This window comes from Sciurus carolinensis, chromosome 9 (assembly GCF_902686445.1).
Source record: "Sciurus carolinensis chromosome 9, mSciCar1.2, whole genome shotgun sequence".
Lineage (NCBI taxonomy): Eukaryota > Metazoa > Chordata > Mammalia > Rodentia > Sciuridae > Sciurus > Sciurus carolinensis.
In genome coordinates, this window is record NC_062221.1 from 52,312,297 (window position 1) to 52,334,912 (window position 22,616).

A 22,616-nucleotide genomic window follows, 5' to 3' on the forward strand; every position below is an offset into this window, starting at 1 on the left:
CTGCACATTCATTGCAAACCTACTATGTAGCATACATTTGCCTCCAGATACATAATGATAAAACATAGGTAATTGTCACTAATCCTTTGCTGTTGCAAAACATGCACTCTAACAGAAACTTAGGGATAAGTGACTGTGATCTTAACTAAAAAGTATTAAATGTTTTCAAATAAATATAATCCAGAAAGCTAAGGGAATTTGGGAGAGAAGACTTTGGGCTGAGATTTTCCAGGGTGGAGATACTTAGCTGGATTTTGCACAACCATGAGTTGTGCAAGGGCGGGGTATCCACATGTGAGTGTGCTTGAGTCTGTGCGGTGGGTAAAACATGCGGATGGGTAAGTCTCTGCTGCTTTGGGAAGATTTTCCACTTAAGCTGGTGTGACTGGAATATGCTACAAGAACTTAGAGGCAGAGTTGGTAACAAAGAACCCTAAGGACTGGGCTAAGAAATTTGGATTTAGTTTACTAGGAAGCAGGCTGGCTGTGGAATTTTAAGCTGACAAATGACATAGAGGGATTCTTTGGGAAGATGGACCCAGGATTGGTGTGGAGGTGGGACTGGACCCTGGGAGGAGGCAGAAAAGAAAAGCAGCACCTGACTCTCATGCTGGGTCTGAGGTGAGGTACCCCAAAATGGTGAGAGTGTGGTGACTAGGGAACCAGAGTTCCCAAGGAAGGTTGAGGGATGGAACAGAGGAGGCTGTTCAAGGATGTTTAGAGATGCAGGCTAAGTAGACACCAAAAACCCTCTACAGCCAGGAGATCAAAGAGAAGCAGGTTGCCATGTGGTTCCTGGGCAGGCAGGGCTGAGAGAGCTGTTCCCAGCTTTCTGCTCCCCCACCACAGACCTTCCATACCCGTGTGAGTATACCTGGCAGAGGACAAGGGCATTTGGGTGGGGACAAGTGAAGCAGTGCTGACTCGTGGCCTGCCCCAGGCCTTGGATGACATCACTGCAGCCCTGCACTAGGTCTCTGTGTTCGGAGGGTTCTCCAGGGTGCCAAACCCAAGGGCTCACAGAATCAACACCTCTGATGTTCAGCTTCTACTGCCTCCTAATTACTCACGAAGACTCTCGCATGGCATGACTATGAGCTTGTTTCTTGACTGTGGTTTTTTTTTTTTTTTTTTTTTTTTTTTTCAGGATTTAATTATTTTTATTGTTGAATAGTGTTCTTGACCGTGGTTGAATCAGCCGGAAGAAAGACACATGCTTTACCTGAAGGATCCAGGTCTTTTTTTTCTTTTTTTTTTTTTTTTTTTTGAGAAGAGCAGGATTGAATCTACACTCCTGTTTTTCAGTTTTCAAAGGGAAGGAATAGATGGGATTGACACCAGTTTTTTGAGATTTAGACTGTAGGTTCTCTTAACTGCAAAGAAGGGTCCCACATACCTTGGGCCTTCTTGCCACTGATGTTCCTGAGGGATTTCTTCTCAGTCAGAGAATTTTAGATCTGAAAAACAGACTTCAGAGATCGTCTCTTTCAATTTTGTTCTTGTGCAAATGAGGAAATGTAAGTCCATAAAATTTGGGTGACTGATCTAGTCCTATGGATAGGGCAAAGTCCAGCCAAAATCCAGACCTCCTGGAATCCTGTCCAGTGTAACCAGCTGCAGTTCCCCCAGAAATTCCTCATGAACTCTTAGAGTTCATCCTCCTTTCCGAAACTTTCTCCAGAGGGCCATCTCGTAAGCAGCAGATGCCAGGACATGATGCTTCCCCTGTGGGACTGGAGAAGGGATTGGGCCAGGATGTTGAAGCAGGATGGCCTGGCTTAAATTTCCCAAAGTCTTACAGGAAATAGAAAGATCTGGTGTTTTACAAGACCTGCAACAGGTGTCTTGTTTGTTCACAGGACTTTTCTAGAGACAGCCATAATGCATCCTGAAAAAGAAGTGAAAACTCATAAAGTCTGAAGGAGATTAAATAGTTGAGATTAGCTTTTTGTGATCTTGCAATGTTTTCACTTATTTCCAAATCATATAATGGTGAGCATGTTGAGCAATCAGGTGAAAATCACATGCAAACAGAGTCTAAGTACTGATAAGAATCCTAAAGGTAAACAATGAATTCCTACTAATGGCTAAGTCACTAAGGTAAGATCCAGTCTAAATACACACCCTTGGTTAAATAGGGTTTCTTTAGCTCAGGTTACAGTGGCTCAGGAAAATTTTTCCTTTATGCTTGTCAAGTGAAATTAATTATATATCATCCATCAATCATTCCTGCCACAGAGCTTCTTGGTGAACATTAAGGAATTCACAGCATCCTGACCAGTGCCCCCTGCCCCCATTCCCTACCCCACCAGGAGCACTCTGGGGCATATTTTGGTGCCCATAGCTGAAAGTTCCCAGGATTTTCTAGGAAATCACAACTATGGTTTTTACTGATAACCTGTAAAAGTTTTTCTTTTCAAAATTTGACACTTGGTGTGTGCTTCAAGTTACTGACAAATATTTGACTTTGTAGAGTGTATCTCAGACTGCAGAGCAAATGAGATTCTTGCAAGTTTCTGATACTAAATTCGTCTTCATGAAATAATTTAAATGATTCAAGAATAATTATTTTAAGAATAAAAAATGATTTTTTAAAATAATTAAAAAATGAAATGGTTATTTTATTCTTGCCTCAGTAGCTTCTCATAGTGGAAACTTCCTTAATATTCTATAATAGATGAGATAGTTTGATTTATTAACTTCGATATTTACAGTTCCCCTTCTCTCCTTTTTCCTCATAGTGTCTTATTCTTTACATACTGAATAAGCATATTTCTGAGTCAGGCATTAGGTTAGGAAATTAAGGATAAGAACATTTATTTATTATTATTATTAATATTATTATTATTATAATACTGGGGATTTGAATCCGGGGATGCTTTACCACTAAGTCATATTCCCAGTCCGTTTTATTTTTTATTTTGAGACAGGGTCTCATTAAGTTGCTTAAAGCCTTGCTAAGTTGCTGAGGCTGACCTTGAACTTGCCATCCTCCACATGTGGCAGAAAATTTATTTTAAAAATAATTATACTTGGCTGTGTGCAGTGGCACATGCCAGTAATCCCAACTGAGGCAGGAGGATCACAAGTTCCTCCTTGGGAGGCTGAGGCAGGGGGATTTTAAGTGTGAGGCCAGCCTCAGTAACTTAGCAAGGCCCTAAGCAACTTAGCGAGACCCTGTCTCTTAATAAAATATAAAAAAGGACTGAGGATGTGGTTCATGGGTGAGTGCCCCTGGTTCAATCTCCAGCACCCTCCCCCACACAAAAAAAAACAAAAAACAAAAAACAAAACCCTAAGAGTCCATTTTGAATCCTTATGAGTCTTCTCTGTGTTCTCCTAGGAGATAGCAACACAGTGGTGAGTAAGACATCATCTGCTGTTCTCAAGTGGCTTAGGGTCCAGGGTCCAATGTCATAAAAAGGACATCTGGAGGCTGTTAAGAATCATCATCCCCAAATGGATATAGTGATACTTGTCCTGCATGAAATTCAATGAAAGGAACTTGCAAGTACTTTGCAAACTTTCAAGTGTGATAGCTGATGGAAGAGTAGCTATCTCTCCTCAGCAGAGGAGCGATGCACAGCACACATGAAACAAGAACAGTACCGGAGAGTGCTGAGGGCCAGGTGGTCAAACAGGCTGTTGGGTAGATTTTCCCAAAGAGGAGACATTTTAAAAAATATTCGTGTGTTTGTTTTTTAATGAGAGATCAATAGAGTTGAGGAAAGGGACCGGGGGAGGGAGTGGGAGAGAAAGGGAAAATACTGGGGAACGATAATTGGCCAAATTATATTGTCACGTTGTGTGCAAGGAATCCCACCATTAGGTATGACTATAATGCACCAATACAAATCTGGAAAGAAAAATACATTATTTGGGGACTGGGGTGTACTTTAATATTGCAGTACTTGCCTTGGCTTCCGTCCCTATCACTGCAATAAGAACAACAAAATACACGCTATATTGTAGAGCAGTTTTAGGTTCAGAGCAAAAGAAATAGATCCTATCCTCTGGGCTCTTTATTAGCTCATTAGATACCAAGATTTGCAAATCAGTTACTTTTTTTTTCAAAGTAAAAGGAACAGAAAGGTTGTATTTCATCATCTTAAGGTTTCACAGGGATGATGCAGGTTTATGATTCAATTCCCACATCTTGAAAAATGACTTCTTAAATAAGTTACCTCTCAAATCTTAAAAGTGCAGTAATCTCGAGCAAGGGTTGTGGCTCAGTAGTAGAGCACTCGCCTAGCATGTGTGAGGCACTGGGTTCGATCCTCAGTACCACATAAAAATAAACAAATAAAATAAAGGTATTGGGTCCATCTACAACTAAAAAAAATTTTTTTAAAAAAATGTAGTAATCTGGAATTATTCTAATCTAAAGGCTTACTAACCAATTATGACTACAGTTGATGTTCATTGTGAGGAATACATAGCTATATGAAACACTTAGCTATACAAAAATAGAATTCAGAGGAGCAAATCGATTACTTTTAACTTATTTAAACTTGGACAGTTTTAGAACTGAAAAATACTGTTCATGCCTTTACTTTGCAAGAAAGCGTTCTGGAGATATGAAGAGGCTTGTCCACAGTTACACAGCGAGCCAGGGTCCAAGGCATCACCCAAATGCAGGCATAGGGCTGGATGACCTCTTTCATTGCACTTTCTGCTGTCTTGCGGCCCCTAGGCACAGAGTGTCTATGTGACTGTCTGTGTGAGTGTTGGTGGCTCAGAGCCATAGCTCCTGCATTAGAGGCAAGTGTGATTTCTTAGAGAAAAGCTGCCCTTCAGAGTTTCTAGCACTGCCTAATTAACCACAAAAGTACTCATTTTGTCTGAGGACCATGTATTCTATATAGTGGCCTGTAAATTCTCCAGCTGAACATGGGAGAATTTCCAAATAAATCTCTTCAAAGTAGGACCTTATCACTTCCCAGAGGAAATCATTTCTCCTGGGGCTGGAGGGGTAACTCAGTGGTAGAGTGATTTCTTAGTGGACGCAACACCCTGAGTTCCATCCTGAGCGCTGCAAACGTACAGAAAAATATTTCTCCATTGATCTGGGTCTTTTTTCTTAAGTCTCCTAAAGACCTTCATGGATCTTTTTTTTTAGCTTATTCTGAAACTGATGCCTGGGTTTTGACTAAAATCCCCACAACCTGTGTTATGGACGATATGTAAGATGGTGCTAATTAAGTCTCTGAAGATGGCTTTGAATTTTTGATCTTTCTGCCTCTGTCTCCCAAGTTGCTTCGATTACAGGTGTGTCTCACCACACCTGGCTAAGAAGACACTGATTAAGAAGCTGTTTCTGGTTTGGTTTTTATTTTGTATGGAGAACAAAAGAGAGAGGAAACAATGTGATTAACTTTTTATGAAAATACCCAAATCATTCCTACCAATGTTACTGCAGGATTAAGAATATTTCTGAAATTACCATGTGTCCTTGCCCCTCTGGAGTGAGTTGTTTGATCTACTTCCAGTGACTTGTTGGTGAACTGTTGACGATAACTGTTTGGGGAGGTGATGGAGAAATGGGCATTTGTATCCATGTAAAGTGGAGTGAAATTGGTGCAGCTTTTAGAGGGATAGTTGGATATGGATATATTAATTATTATTATTATTATTATTATTATTATTATTATTATTACTATTATTTGGCTTTGAACTCGTGATCCTCCTGTCTCAGCCTCCCAAGCCACTGGGATTACAGGTGTGTACCTCTGCACCTGACAAAAGTTGGCAATATTGACTCAAATAAAAATGTGGACATTCTTTGAGCATTTCTTTTAAGAAACGAAAAACTGTCAGCACAAGTGTGCAAATATGTACACGTATATTAAACAGTATTTTTGGAAATAGTAATAAATGAATAAGTAAATCCATACATGAGTAAACCACTGAAGGAAAACAATGATCTATTGATGTGGCATTTGATTTTAAAACTACAGTCTCAGCTGGGCAGGGTGGTCCCTGCATGTAATCCAGCAATCAGAGAGGCTAAAGCTTGAGGATCACAAGTTCAAGGCCAGCCTGGGCAGTTTACCAAGCCTCTGTCCCCCACAAAACATTTTCTTCAAAGGCTGGGAATGTTATGTGGTTAAGCGCCCTGGGGTTCAATCCCCTGTACCAAAAAAAGGAAAAAAAAAAAAAGAGAAGAAGAATAAAGAAAAGAAAAATAAAAAGGAAAAATGAGTGAAAGTAAGAAACAGATGTAGAACAGCATGCACTGTTGATAATTAGCCTATATATTGTTAATTTGTTATTGGGGATTGAACTCAGGGTCACTTTACCACTAAGCTACATCCCTAGCCCTTTTTATTTTTCATTTTGAGACAGGGTCTTGCTAAGTGGCTCACTAAGTTTTTGAGGCTGACCTCAAACTTGCCACCCTCCTGCCTCTGCCTCTGGAGTTGCTGGGATTGCAGGTGTGCACGTTGCACCTGGCTATTTTTACTTTTTACTGATGCATTATGGTTGTACACAATGGTGGGACTTGTTGCTACATATTCATGCATGCACACAACATAACAATACAGTGTGGCCAATACCATTCAATATCACTGCCCCGTGTCCCCCTTTCCCCTCTTCCTCCCTCCCCCTTGTCCTTTTCCTCTACTCCATTGGTCTCCGCATGATTTTAATGAGACACTACCCCCATTCTAATTTATTTTCCTTTTTTCTGTCTAGCTTCCATATATGAGGGACCCTTGGGTTTCTGAGTTTGTCTTATTTTGCTTATATTGTTTATTTTTGTGTGTGTGTGTGTGTTTTGTGTTTTTTTTTTTTTTTTTTTTTTTTTGCGGTACTGGGGATCGAACTCAGGGTCTTGTGCTTGCGAGGTAAGCACTCTACCAGCTGAGCTATCTCCCCAGTCCTTGTTTATTTTTTAATGTGTGTGACTGAATGCAGTTTCTCTTACTTAGCAGTGTGAAAATTAGTCAGAAGTCCGAAATGACTCATCTATCCACACTGCTAACTGGTTATCTCTGGAGGTTGGGTTATGGGGACTCTGTTCTCTTTAGTACTCTTCATTTTTTCATTGGATTATTTTTGTAATAAAACCAAAACCAAAAAAAAAAAAAATAGTTGAACTTTTTTTTTTTCCTTAAAAAGTGATAAAGATTTTAAAAACTTTTCAAAGTCCTGTTTATCTTGTCCAGGTTTTATATCCAGACAATGCCACCAAAGTTTAATCTTTCTTTGGACTTTCATAGATGAAAATGACCTTAAAGCTACTTGAATCTAGGGGAGGCCAAGATCAGAGGAAGTCAGCCTGGGGCAGTTGGAGTTAACTCAATATAAATGGTAGACTGGTTTGAGGGCTGTATGGATGGTTTATGGGATAGATAATGACTGGTGCTGGAGATGGAAAGCAGGACCTTGGCGGTGCTGAATGTGCACTGTACCCCTGAGCTACACTTTGAGCCCATGGGGAATGTTTTGAACCAGAGATTTCTGGTTCCTCAGAAAAGTTAATATGACAGAGAATGCAAATTTCTGGTGGAGAAGTGATAAAGGCCCTAATTATCTTCAATTAGTCTTTACCAATAGTGAATGGAACCTGGAGTCTGGGGCTGAATTATGGACCCTTCATTCTGGCCCCCAGGCCTTAGCCTTCCTGTCTACTGCAGTGTGAATTGGCCCATTTCTCAGGGACTCATTTGACTTTTGTCAGATTCTGTCTCATTTTTGCTGAAATGTGTATGTGCCTTCCCATTCTCACTGGATCATAAACTTGCCAATGGCAGGAAAATCATTTAGATTTATGCAACTATTATGTTGTCTCATGCCTGGGGAAGTGCCTTTCATAGAACAGGTGCCTAGTAATTGACTGTGTCACTTCCCTGCTCAGACCCCCTTTGATACTCCATTTCTTATCAAGTAAAGGACAATTTCCTGGGATCTGGTTATAATTAACTTACCAGTTTTAACTTGCTTTGTCACCCTAAAGGCACCCTGTGCTCCAGAGAAATGGGAATTTGAGTTTGTCTGCAAATGGAGTTGGGATCCTCCGTCCTCCAAACTAGAGTCTGGGCCACCATTGCTTTCAGAATAAAATCCAAATTTTGAAACCATTGAGACTCTATCAACAAAAGCAAAGAAAATGGTAGATTAATCACATGGCCTTCAGAACAAGTTCAAGTCCTCCTTCCCCACCTCAGAGCTCTGACCTTGGGTAAATTGCTTTCTCAGGAAATAGGAATAAGAATAAACAACCTACCTTATGGGTTGTTAATGAGTAATTTGTTTAGCATAGTTGCAGGGCATGGACTAAGTGATAGATATTATCATTACCCTGTATTTAATAGTTTTATGTTAATTATCTGATGCCCTCAGCCAAGGCATTTTGAATTTCCCAGTCATGAGGTGGGAGGTTGGGAATGCTATGTGGGGGTGCGGAAAAGGGAAGGATATCCTGCAGTGAGTGAATGAACCTTCAATTTCTTGAAAGTTGTGTTGGAGTTAGGTGTGACTATAATCCCAGGTGCTCAGCAGGCTGAGGCAGGAGGATTGAGTTCAAGGCCAACCTCAGCAATTTAGCAAGGTTCTAAGCAACTTAGAAGACCCCGTCTCAAAATAAAAAAAGAAAAAGGGCTGGGGAAGTTGCTCAGTGGTTAAGCACCCCTGGGTTTGATTCCAGTACCATTAAAAAAAAAAAAAGTTAGATTAGAATTAAAGAATGAAAGACTGCATACTTTACTAAAAATTTTGTTTTGGGTATAGATAATAAACTTTGAGGGATAAGGATATATTCTACCTATCTATTTATTTAGGTGCTAGGGATTGAATCCTGGGATTTGGACATGCTAGGCAAGCATTCTACCATGGAACCACACCCTAGTCATGGTATATTTTAAATAATTTAAGTACATAATTGGCCATTCTCTACAGCTCGACAGGTATAATTCTTGGAATTTCTCCCCAATACCTGATGATGACAATGTCTATTTTTTTCTTTTTCTTTTCGGTACTGGGAATTGAACCCAAGGGTACTTTACTACTGAATTACATCCCCAGTCCTTTGTAGTTTTTATTTTGAGATAGGTCTTGCTAAGTTGCTGAGGTTGGCCCCGAACTTGCAACTTTCAGTTTCACTGAACTACTTTCTAGATTTTTCAGTCTTCACGTCTGTGCTCACACCTTTTTTTTTTTTTTTTTTTTTTCAGTGCTGGAGATTGAACTCACAGCCTTGTGCATATCGGGCAAGCACTCTACCACTGAACTACACCCCTCACCCTTTCTGTGCATTTTGGCCTTTTGAAGGTATGTATGTCAAATGTCACCTTCTCCTGCAGCATATTTTGGGTCTCCCAGCTGGGACCAGGTCTCCTTGCTGCAAGGATCCTGTTTGTGCTTCACATCCAGCACTGACTTTACCCTGCTGGAATACTTCACGCTGTTAGCTGTACGTGTGGGTTGACGGCTTCCCTTTTCCAGTAGGCTGCCAGGCATCTGCTTTGCACCTCTGTTGCTAACATCTCTTGCCTGAACTACTGCCCGGGTCTGGTGTAGCCAGGTTGCTCTCCTCAGTCTTCCTTTCCACTCTTTTCTCTCCAGCTGGTCCCACCTGTGGGTCTGAGCACACAATTGAGAATGCCAACAGTGATCTTTCTGAAAGACAAATCAGAGGATTGCATTGTGTTACTTAAAACCCATCTATGGTCTCAGTGAAGATAAAATCCACCTGTGTGACACACAGGTGGCCTTTCATAACCTAGACCTGCAGCTTCTCTCACTCTGTACCAGCTGCTCCTCAACCTGGTCTCTTCAGCCTCCATCCAGCCCTGCCTCACATAGTCCCCTCTGTTGAAAGGACTTCTGCTACTCTACCAGGTCAACTCACATGGCTCCTCTCTCTGAAGACTGTCCCTCTTTAGGACATTTTTTATTTTTATTTTTTATTTTGAGAGGGTCTCCACTAACTTGCCCAGGCTGGCCTTGAACTTGCCATCCTCCTGCCTTAGCCCCTAGAGTAGCTGGTATTACACTTTGTGCCACATGCCTGGCCGAAGTCACATGTTTAACGGTTGGTCTTTGCTGCTAGACTGTACCTCTCTTAAGGCAGCACCCCAAGGGTGGTTGTTTACTTCTGTATCCCAGGGTCTGAGAGCTGGCTGCACAGTAGAAAATGAGTATATTTTTGTTGTGTTTTGTTTTGGTCCTCGGGATTGAACCCAGGGGTGCTTTGCCCCCTCACCCTTTTTATTTTTCATTTTGAGACAAGCTTTTGCTAAGTTGTCCTGGTTGACCAGGAATTTGCCATTCTCTTGCCTCAACCCCTCTGGTCGCTGGGGGATTACAAGTGTGGGCCTCCATGCTCTGTGTAATAAATTTGTTCAAAGATTCGCCTTACAGCTCACATGGTCTTCCTCCAATTTTCAGGAGTTAAAAAATATATAAATATAAACATACATATGTATATACAAAAATATATATGTACATATATATTTTTATATATTTACATAAATAAATTTATATTTGTGTACATATAAATAAAAACTAAATATATACATATATACACATAAACATATAATATATACATATATGCAATATATTTAAATATGTGTTATATATTTAAATATACTATATTTATATATGCATATATATGTATACATGTGTGTATCTATATGTGTGTGTATATGTATATTTACACACACACGTAACATGAAGATATGCTTATTGTAAAATTCAACTAAAACAGCATTTGAATGCAGTATAGGTTCCCTTTTAATCTGCTCCTAACCTTTTCTCTCCAATTCTATTGTCTCCTCTGGGATGTTAACAGTTTACTATCTATTTTTCCATTTTTTTATATTGCCTACACACACGTACACAACCCCACCAACCCCATATGAAATGTTTTAGTAAACAGAAATGGGATATCATAAGTGGTGTTTTATACCTTATGTCTGCTTTTTTTTTTTTTAAATGACTCCATTTCAGAGAATTTTCTTTTCTCCATGTGGATTTATACCTAATATTGATTCATTTTATTTTCTATTGGGGTCGCTGGCAGTTGAACCCAAGTTCTCCAGTACAGCATGCTAAGTATTCACTCTACCACGGGGCTACAAACACCCCAGGCCGTTCTGTTTTTTCAAATACCCATTTGTGCTGGGGGAGAGGTCTCCGTAGGCCTGTTGATTCCCTTCCTGTAGGCTCCCTGTGTTCCTCCTTTGCTCATGGCTGCCGGCGTAGTGGTGGGACAGCTTTCTGAAGTGGAATTGCTGGCTCACTGAGTGTAAGCATCTTGTTTGTTTTTTTGTTTTGTTTTCAGTTCTTGGTTATTGCTTCGCATAATTCTTAGTGAGGGGATTACAAATTCTCAGAATGTTTGATTTGTCAACCTGGCCTTGGCAAAACTATGCCAAGGGGGTATTTATCTTTGCCTCATCTTAATTCCTTTAGAATGGTTACCTTTTGCTCCTTCCTGCATCCTTCACGTCCCGCCCTGTCCAACATACTCGTGGGACTGATAAATTTAGCAATTTCTAGGAGTGGAAGAACATTCTTCCCTGCTATATATTCTTTTATGCATGGTATTTCTTGCTTCAGTTCCTGGGGCCACCAACAAACCATGGAAAAAAGCCCTTATGATGTGGAAACTTGAGGGTCTTCTTAGATTCTTTTCTCATTTATGTTTTTGTTTTTTCAAGACAAGGGTTTGTGTGGCCCAAGCTAGCCTCAAACTCCTGGGCTGCAGTGATTCTCCCACCTCCGCTGACCAAAGAGCTGGGAGCTCAGGTGTGTGCTACTGTGCCTGGTCGATTCTTTTCTTTTCTTCTTAGTGCTGAGGATCAAACCCAGGACCTTGCACAAGCTAGGCAAGTGCTCTATCACTGAGCTGCACCACCAGGCCTCCTTCTCCTAAACCATTTGCCAGCTATTACCAAACTTTTGTATTCCCTGTCTAGATTTTTCTGGAATCTGGCTTAACTCTTACGCCATCAACTCTAGAGTTCCGTCCACAGCTTTGTTTCTAGTTGATACTGACTCCACCCACAGCTCAGGGTTCAGCTGACCATGGTAGGTCTGCACTTGGTCTGGTGGAATTTTCTGTCCTCCATAATGTGCCAAGTAGATGCTTGGCACCTTCTCCTTCAGAATGGTGGTCAAGAAGGGATTCTGGATTCTGGCATGATGGTGCATGGATGTAATCCCAGTGAGTGGGGAGGCAGAAGAAGGAGGATTCCAAGTTCCAGGCCAGTTTCAGCAATTTAGCAAGAACCTCAGCAACTAAGTGAGACCTTGTCTTGAAATGATAAATTAAAATGACCGGGGATGTAGCTCAGTGGAAAGTGCCTCTGGGGTTGATCCTTTGTAACACCCTGCATCCCCCTCAAAAAAAGAAAAAACAACGAAGAGGTCATGGAGGCCTCTTATTGTAGCTCAGTTGTACAATGCTTGCCTAGCACACAAAAGACCCAGGATTTGATCCCCAGCACTGGGAAAAAAAGGGGTGGTGGTGGTTCAAGGATCATAAAAATACTTTTGCTTAATGGACCATTATAAGTATCTAGAATATCCAGTTTTTTAAAATGAACTTTGGGAAAAGTTTGCAAGAATTTAATATCTTTATCAAATTTATTTATTTCCTTTTCTATAAAGAGATGGGCTTTTTTATGAACAATTGAAGGACAAGTTCTAGCATCATGACTTTATTTATATCTTGCCATACCAGCCCTCTACATAAGTGAGGCAAATGCTCTACTACTGAGCTGACCCCACTCCTCTTCATTATGAGACAGGGCTTCACTAAGTTGCTGAGGCTGACCTCAAACTTGTGGTCCTCCTGCCTTAGCTTCTGGAGTAGCTGGGATTAAAAGTGTGTGCAGCTGCACCCAGCTACCATCATGCCTTCTTACCCCTAAATATTTAAATATATGTCTCCTAATAACAAGGACATTTCCTTTCATAACTGTAGTACTTACCAAATTAAGGATGTAATGCTTATTAAACACTATTAATGTTCATATTTTTCAAATGATCTCAGTAATGTCCTTTATAACCCCCTCTCCACATAGCAGGTTCAGTCTACTATATTTACTTGTCATGTTTTCTTGTTTGTTTGTTTTATTTTGTTTTCTTGCCCTGCTGGAGATCAAACCCAGGGCCTCACACATGTTAGGCAAGTGCTCCAACACTGAACTACACCACAGCATGTTGTATTCTTTTTAAAAAGCATCCCATTGTTTTCCCAAAGGACTTTTTTTTTTTTTGGTACCAGGGATTGAACCCAGGGATGCTTAACCACTGAATTACATCCCCAGCCCTTTTTTTAAAATTTTACTTTTTATTTAGAGACAGGGTCTCACTACATTGCTCACAGCCTCACTAAGTTACTGAGGCTGACTTTGAACTTGAGACCCTCCTGCTTCAGGCTCCCAAACTGCCAGGATTACAGGTGTGCACCTCTGTATCCAGGTTTTTTTTTTTTTTTTTTTTAATATAATGGACCTTTAATTAATTAATTAATTTATTTATTTATATGTAGTGCTGAGGACCAAACCCAGGGTCCCACACATACCAGGCAAGTGCTCTACCATTGAGCTACAACCCCAGTCTACTCCCTGAGGTTTTTGAGCCTGTCCCCTTAGGTCAAATTCCAGGATGGCTAGGTTTGTTGAGATCTGGGCCTTGAATGACAGACCAAGACCCTAGGTGTGCCCTGTTTTTGACTTTGAAAACTCCCTAAGGCCTCAGTTTCTTTACCTGTGAATAGAAAATGGAAGAGTTTAATTTAAGCATGTCTAAAGTCCTCCCTATGCTGGGAATATTGCTCAGTCATAGAGCACTTGCCAGGTGTGCCTGGGGCCCTGGGTTCATATCCTTTCTAGCACAAAAAAAGCACACCAACAACATAAACCTGAATCATCTCCAGCATCTTAAGGCACCAAATAAATAATTTTTAGTTTTTTATATATATATATATATTTTTTATATATATATATTTTAAATTTGGGTGGAAAGATACCTGCCTCTTTCAGAACTTGTCAGTTCTGAAAGCCAGCTACATGATCATATTTTCTAGATGTTTTACCTAACCAATGTTGTCTTTTCTTCTGCCATTATCCTCCTCAAATGCTTGACTGACGGTCTTTTTCATCTTAAAGGTATTCTGAACATAATATGACTGTTTATTTAATGTCTCATGCACTTCAGCTGATAATGACCAGAAGCAGGAACTGTTTACCTATTTTTCAAGCAAATAGGTCTGAGCTTACTCAGTTCCAGACTTCCAGAAAGCCTACATTAATTTGCTTTTATTTTGTCAGTTTGAAGTTAGATTAGCACTTGTGAGTTTTTATTCTCTCTCTTCTGAAATCTGATGGGAATTTGCTACCCAGATTACTTGGCATTTACACTTTACTTCCATGGGTTTCCCTGCCGGTGGAACAGTCTGCTGGGAAATTCATAAAGGGTTTCTAAAATCAAAAAATAGTGAAAATGACATTGTAGCTTCAAGATTTGAAAATGTTTTTAATTTTCTCCTCCTTCTTACCCTTAAGGACTATTTCAAAGGGAGCTGGATCTGATTTTAAGGAGGCAGTCTTGTGTTATGTCAAAAATTGTTTTTCTGTTTTTATTTTTTAATTAATTAATTAATTTGGTTTTAGTTGTAGATGGACACACTACCTTTAATTAATTATTTATTTTTATGCCGTGCTGAGGATCGAACCTACTGCCTCACACTTGCTAGGAGAGCACTCTACTACTGAGCCACAACCCCAGCCCCCAAATTATTTTTCTTTTGGTCTTTACATAGAGGTCAAAGACCTCTGTGCCTTCTGTGAGTATTCACTGAGGACCTCCTGTCTGTGTTCAAGTACTGCCCTGGTCCCCTGGGGATGCAGTAAGGAATAGGGGCACTGAGTCTTGTAGGGAAGACAGACTTGCACTCTTGAATAGTTCCAAGGTAGAGTAACCCTTCTGCTGGACATATTGATACAGTGCTCCAGTACAGCAGAGGGACAGACTGATCCTGACGACACAGTAAGACCAGGCTGTTCTTACACATTCATGGCTATAAAAACTTAATAATTTGTAGGGCACAGTGGTACCCCCCGGTAGTCCCAGCGGCTTGGAAGGCTGAGGCAGGAGGATCGCGAGTTCACACCCAGCCTCAGCAACTTAGCGAGGCCCTAAGCAACTCAGAGAGACCCTGTCTCTAATAAAATATGTTTTTCTGATAAAAGGACTGGGGTGTGAAGCGCCCCTGGGTTCATTCCCTGATACTAAAAAAAAACAAAAACAAAAACAAAAAACTTAATGCTTCCTTTAGTAGACAATCTGTGAACTAATGGCTGACGGATGTCACCACTCCACCTTCCCATTTGGGACAGGCTCAATGAACTCAGAACTCTTGGGATGATACAGCTTTTTTGGATCTTCAGTGAACCAACATGCCTAACCTTGAAGCCAGGCACAGAATACAAGTGCAATAAACAGGTGCTGGAATCAGAAGTCATGTGGATATTGATAGTAAAGGGGGCTCATCCATTTGGTGTTACCAAAAATAGAGTTCGTTCTCTGATGATTCCAGTCGGGTATGAAATACCGGTTGGGAATGCACCTAGTGGGGTGGTATATAAGGAATCCCCAAAAGGTTGTGAGTTTTTTAAATTGGGAGAAGGCCAGGAAGCTCCACGTAGGCAAGGCTGATCCAGCCCAGACTCCTGGAGGACTCCTGGAATGAGGAAGGGGAGAGAGGAGGTCCCAAGTGCAGCTTCCGCCACAGTGTGGAAGTTTCCAGGAAAGCTTAGAACTGTGTGTGCTCAGTTTTGCAACAAAGAAAAAAATTCTGGCTTGTAGAATAGCAAATATTTTTTGTGTGTCTTCCAGACTCTCCTTGTTCTTCCATGGTTCTTACACTGAACTTGTGTTGCTCTAATAACTAACAAATAACAATCATCTTAAAATGATCTTCCTAGGCTTAGAATGCTGGGCTTAAAACAAAAGGTTTTGGGGGCTGGATGCAGGAGATGTGGATAAATAGGAACAAGGGAGGAAGAGAGCTCTTTGGTTGACTGAAAACTCAATATGAACAAGCCACCGCTCAGGCCGCTGGCCCAAATGCTGATGTCATCCCAGTAGTTGACAACACGGTATTACAGACATATGACCTACCTGGGATCTTGAGGAAATAATCAGAAATGAATGCACAAAATTTTTAACAAGGAGGTTCCTTAGCATTTTATTTTTAAGAATGAAAAATGGAGACAAATCAACTATCCAAAAACAGGAGCTCAGAAACAAACCATGATGCAACTATGATTTCGTATGAAGTTACGAAAATTTATTTGGAGAATAATTGTTATGTTTAATATTTCTTTATCAATACATTAAAATAAAAGCAGACTTGTTTTATTAATTTTGTTTATCCTTTATTATTAGACTCTGTCTAGAAAATCAGCAGAAATGAAGGAGAATTAACTGATGTAAAGAGTCCTGAGCAAGAGGGAGGACAATAGGCTGAGTTTCATATGGTACAAGAAGACCTCAGGGGATATTATGAATGGGAGTTCCAAATTAAGGGTGGACTCTTTTTTTTTTGTTTTATTTTTGCTTGTTTATTTATTTATTTATCTGTGCTTCTCAGCATTGGGTATTGAAACTAGGGGCACTCTACCACTGAGCCATATCTCGAGCCCTTTTTAATTTTGAGACAGAGTCTCACTAAATTGTCCAGGCTGGACTTGAACTTATGATTCTTGTGCTTCACTGTTCTGAGTGGCTGGACTTACAAGTGTGCAACATCACTGCCCGTCACACCAAACCAAACAAAACCAACCTTGAAAATAATCGAAGCTGCCTGTAATCCCAATGGCTCAGGAGGCTGAGGCAGGAGGATTACAAGTTTGAGGCCAGCCTCAGCAACTTAGCGCTGGGGGTGTGGCTCAGTGGTAGAGTGATTCTTGAGTTCCATCCTCTGTACAAAAAAAAAAAAAAAAAAAAAAACACACACACACACAACTGAAATACAACACATATTAGAAAGTTGCACAGGTCCCAGGTGCATGACTTGATAAGTTTTCACAAAACAGGTAGAAACACTCGTCAACAGCACACAGATTGGAAACAGCACGTTACCAGTGCCTCAGAAGACACCTCATGTCCTCTCAGTCCCCAAACTCTTTCCAAACCTCCCCGAAGTTAACTACTATCCTCATTTCTACTACCACACATAAGTTTTAATTTACCTATTTTCAAACTTCATAAAAATGGAATCACTTAAGTTTACATTCTTCTGAGTTTGGCTTCTTCCTCTCAAAATTAAGTTCATGACCATTTCAAATTCTTATTATTGCTGTATTGTATTTTATTGCATAAATGTATTATAATTTAGGTGTGTATTCTATTGTTTGGACCCAGTGTTTTTTAAAACTATTTTATTTTATTTCTTGGTACCAGGGATTGAACCCACGGTCTCTTAACCACTGAGCCATATCCCTAGCCCTTTTTTATGTTTTATTTAGAGACAGGGCCTCACTAAGTTGCTGAGGCTGACTTTGAACTTTCGATCCTCTTACCTCAGCCTCCCGAGCCGCTAGGATTACAGGTGTGTACCAGTGCACCCAGCTCTTATTTTTTCTTTTTTGGTCCTAGTTTTACAGATAGTTGAGTATGCTTTAGAATGCTTGCTGTCTTTTCCCCATGCCGGCACATCAATGCAGCATTTTAAAGGTTAAAAACCATTGTTTGTGCATCTGATCAATTTATGGCAAGTACATGGGACATGGTGGCACCCTCCCTGTGGGAGAGTAGGCTTATCTGAGCAGCGGTGGATCCTTTCTAGTCCCCTGCAGGTGGTTACAATCAGGTTTTGTTGAATGGGTATACAGATGTGATGCGGTTTGGTACCACTTGCCTGGTGATGCTTTAGTATGGCGTAAAAGAATTCTTCTGGGGCCCGGGGCAAAGCTCAGTGGTAGAGCACTTGCCTAGCACACGCGAGGCTGTGGGTTCAATCCCCAGTCTCTCCCCCCCACCTCTCTCTCACACACAGATCTGTTTTAAATATCATACAAATGCTATGTTTGAAAAATAACAGAATGAGACAAACACCATTACCCTATGTACATGTGTGATTACACAAATGGTATGCCTCTACTTCATGTACAACCAGAGAAAGAAGTTGTACCCCATTTGTTTACAATGGATCAAAATAAATAAATTATTAAAAAAAAACAATTGCTATGTTTGGTAAGTGGGAGTTTTTGAGTCATAGAATCTCAGAAAGAGAGTTCTTCTTTAGATAATATAAATTGTTACATTCTTTCTTGAAGATAATTGCATAGGGCTGAAGGTGGCAGAGTGCCTGTCCAGCATGCATGAGACCTGGGTTCAATCCCAGGAACTTGGGGGGGGGGGGGAATAATTGGATAGTTTAGCAATAATCACTAAATCTTCTTTAAAAAATCATGTTTGATTCAGTGAATTCCCTTATAAAAGAGACAGAGGCAGTCTAGCTTCAAATTCATGTTTTCCCACTTACTAGCTGTGACCTTGAGTACATTATTTCCTTTCCTTCCCTGTATTTCATCATTTGTACCTACCTCATAGGGCTATTTTGATGCTTTATTAAAATAATAAGACTATTATAAAGAATAAAGGTATTAAGGATAGGGAACACAAAGACTTTCATTTGTAGATGCATTTCTAAGGTCTTTGTGATGGTCAAAATTTGAAATAAATCTCAATGGCCATTCCTGAAAAATGGGAAAACAGTTGAGGGTATCTGATTTATACCATGGAATGTTATATAACTATTCAAAGCAATGTTTCCAAAGAATCTATAAAGTCATGGGGACATTTTGCATATATGTTATCAAGTGGAAAAATCAGGCTACAAGCTTGTACACAGTTTGATCTCAATTATGTAATTATATGTATATAAATATATATATATTTATAGCAAAAAGATTTGGGGTATATGTTTAAAAATGTTCTCTCTGGGTGGTGAGATTCTGTTGTGGACTTAATTTTTGTCTTTGTTGTTGTTAGTGTTTTGTATTTTCCAGAACTGATTTTTCTGAGTAGTCCCTTTCTAATCAGAAAATAAAACAAAACAAAAATAAAAAGCTTCAGTAGATATGACTTAAGGAAAAAGCAGGGCCCTTTGTCATCAGCCAGCCCGACCCTTTTGGCCAGAGCTGCCCTCTTGGGCTCTTTCTGTGCGTTACGTTAATGACTGCACCTCAGCCAACGTCTGCCAAGTTCTAGATTTTTTAATAATTCCACTTCCTTCTTTCTTAAGTGAGAAGGTAGAGACCGCCCTGGGAATATAATGTCATCTCATCACTCCAAGTGGCTCTGGATCCTGAACTGCTGCAGCCGGTTCGCCTGGTAATCTCCTGTCTGTGAGTTGTTAGGGGTAACCGAAGGCAGCTGATCACTTAATTGTTGAAGGCCGGAAACCTGGCTTTTCATTAGTTCCCATCATGTTCTTGAGAACAGCCGGTATTTGGCCTTGCTAGGTTTTCTCTCCTTTCTTATTCACAAGGTATATTTTTTCCCCTCCGTTATATTCACAGAGGCTTTAACCCAATAAGTTGTATACAAAGTCAACTGCATAGTAACATCTGTTTAAGGCCAATAAATGAAAGCGTTTGGTGAGATACAACTGAATTTTTTTTTTTTTTTTTTGCTTAAAAGTGACATAAATTATTCTATTTTTTTCTTCTTTCCTTCTTTCTTTCTCCCCATCCCCACAATCTTTTTTATTCCAGTGTCGAGGATTGAACCCTGGGCTCTACAGATGTCAGGCAAGTGTTCTACCACAGAACTATACCCCTGTCCCCTTATTTTTATTAGATTATTGATCAGAATGCTCCAAAACACAGAATTTGTGGGTGCTCTGTATTAATATCAAAAACTGGTTTCTCAACATATGTTGTCTAGAATTTTGCTTTCTACTGGCAAGTACAGTTAAATCAAATGAAGGTCCTAATTCAGGTATTTACCCCCCAGTAGAGTTTGAGAAGCTTAATTTGCCTTTAAAAAATGAGAGTTTTCTTCCTCTCCCTCCCTCCTGCTCCCTGTTCGGTTGTTCTCACACAGAGGCTATGAGAACCTAATGCCAAAGCAACCAGTTGAAAAGGGAAACATCCACGTAATTACCGGTTGTTTCATCTATACAAAGTGGAACAAGAAGTTGGCATGATTTTATTTTTCACCTAGTTGACAGTTTTGTTTTGTTTTGTTAGATTTCTTTGGACTGAAATGATTTGTTGATTTGGTATTGTGTAAACCAAGCCTGGTTCCACAATACTTCTGTCACCGTTAGGAAAAAAGAAAAAAGAAAAAAAAAAAGCAGATTGAAGAATGAAAAGGATAATTAAACTGTAAACCAGGAGACTTCATGGTCTGTTCCCGCTTTGCCACCAATTGCTACGTGACCTTGGGCAAGTCATTCACCTCTGGGGGCCTTCATTTCCTTAAACGTAGAATAAGGAAGCTGAGCAAGACAAGTCTTCAGGAGTCTGGGAGCTGCACCTTTGAACGATTCTTTGACCAGGAGGAAGCAGGATAGCTTTCATGTGATGCTGGGAGATGGGGAGAGAATCATAGTTTTGAAGTTGTTTTTTATAATCAAATCACAGATTTTGGCAGCATTTTCAGTTTAACTTAATCTATTTTTTTTTTTTTTTTTTTATGTGCTGGGTATTAGGCCTGGGTTCTCAGGCAGGCTACTGAAGTGCTCTTCCACCAAGCTACAGCCCCAACTCTAGAGGGTTTTTTTTTTGTTTGTTTGTTTTTTTTGTTTTTGGTACTGGGGATTGAATCCAGGGGTGCTTAACCATTGAGTCACATCCCCAGCCCTTTTTTGTATTTAGAGACAGGGTCTCACTGACTTGCTTAGGGATTCACTATATTGCTGAGGCTGGCTTTGAATTTGTGATCTTCTTGCCTCAACCTCCCAAGCTGCTGGGATTACAGGGTCTTGCTAAATTGCTGAGGCTGGCTTTGAACTCTGGATCCTCCTGGCTTAGGCTCTAGAGTCACTATACCTGGTTTTCTGTTTTTTTTTTTTTTTGTTGTTGTTGTTGTTTGTTTGTTTTTTGTTTGTTTGTTTTGTTTGTAATGGTACTAAGAATTGAACCCAGGGGTACTCTAACACTGAGCTGTGTCCCCAGCCCTTTTATTTTTTATTTTGACACAGGGTTTCACTAAATTGTCCAATCTTGCCTAACCATTATCCCTCTGCCTCAGCCTTCTAAATAGCTGGGGTTACAAACGTGATGCCTGGAAGTCTTGTAGTTTTATTATGTACTTTTTCATACTGCAATAACTAAAACTTACCAATTACATAACAATGAAAAATTAAAGAATAATTAGATAATGAAAGAGCAATTAAACAAGAATTTATTTAAATAATTATTTAACTAACTGTTTAATAATGAATTATTGATTATGTTAAATCTCAACCTTTGAGTCTACATCCTATTAATATTCTGTGTGATGAAATGGAAAAGAAGGCATAAAGCACTTTTACTGCACACTAAAGTAACAATGTATATCTGGAGAAGACTTTGAGCAATTATTTGAATTTCTAATTTATTTTCTTAGTTAAAATTTCTTTCTTTCTTCTTTCTTTTGCAGTGCTGGGTATCAAACCCAGGGCTTGCATATGCTAGGCAAGCACTCTACCAATAAGTTACATCCCCAGCCCAGCTTAAAATTCTAATATAGTAAACATTAATCAATATGATGCACATGAAAAAAAAGTCTTGTGGTGTACTCAAAAATATTTACAAGTGTAAAGAGATCCGGAGACTAAACTGAGAACACCTGCTCACCAAGTTTCCTATTGCTGGAACATTTCCATGTCATCCTTATAGCTGAAATGTAAAATTTCCTTAGTACAGATGCTCAGAAATGCAACTTTTGAGTCTTACTGTTGGTAATTTTAAAAGTTTATCTGTAACAGTGTCAAATTTCCAGTTAGAAATGTGGATCCAGTCTGGCTGGTGGAACATGCTTAGAATCTCAGCAGTGTGGAGGCTGAGTCAGGAGGATCTCCAGTTCCAGTCCAGCCTGGGAAACTTAGTGAGACCCTCTCTCAAAAAAAGTAAAATCTTAAAAAAGAGCTGGGAGCTGGGTATGGTGAGACATACCTGTAATACCAATGACTCAGAAAGCTGAGGCATGATTGTAAATTCAAAGCCAGCCTCAATAATTTAGTGAGGGCCTAAGGAACTTAGTGAGATCCTGCCAAAAAATTTAAAAAATAAAAATAAAAAGGGTTGGAGGTGTAGCTCCATGGGAGAATGGCCCTGTGTTAAATCCCTGGTCCAAAAAAAAAAAAAAAAAAAGGAAAAAAGTGGAAACAATTTATGTTCTTATCTTGGGTGTTTGAGGATGCTCATTTAATTCTGGCTGAATTTTGCCAACATCCCGGATCACTGAACACCAGTCAGGTTGCAAAGGGGGAATCAAGTTAAAGTTATCACAAGGTTTTAGAAATATTTGGGGCTTCTTTATTTTGAAGTTTAAAAACCTTTGCGATACATTTATTCACGTATTAATAAATTCATAGCAAAAGATGAAACCTCCATTGTGACTTCTGAGTGGGAAACACTAGAAAGGGGCATTACCAATCTCCA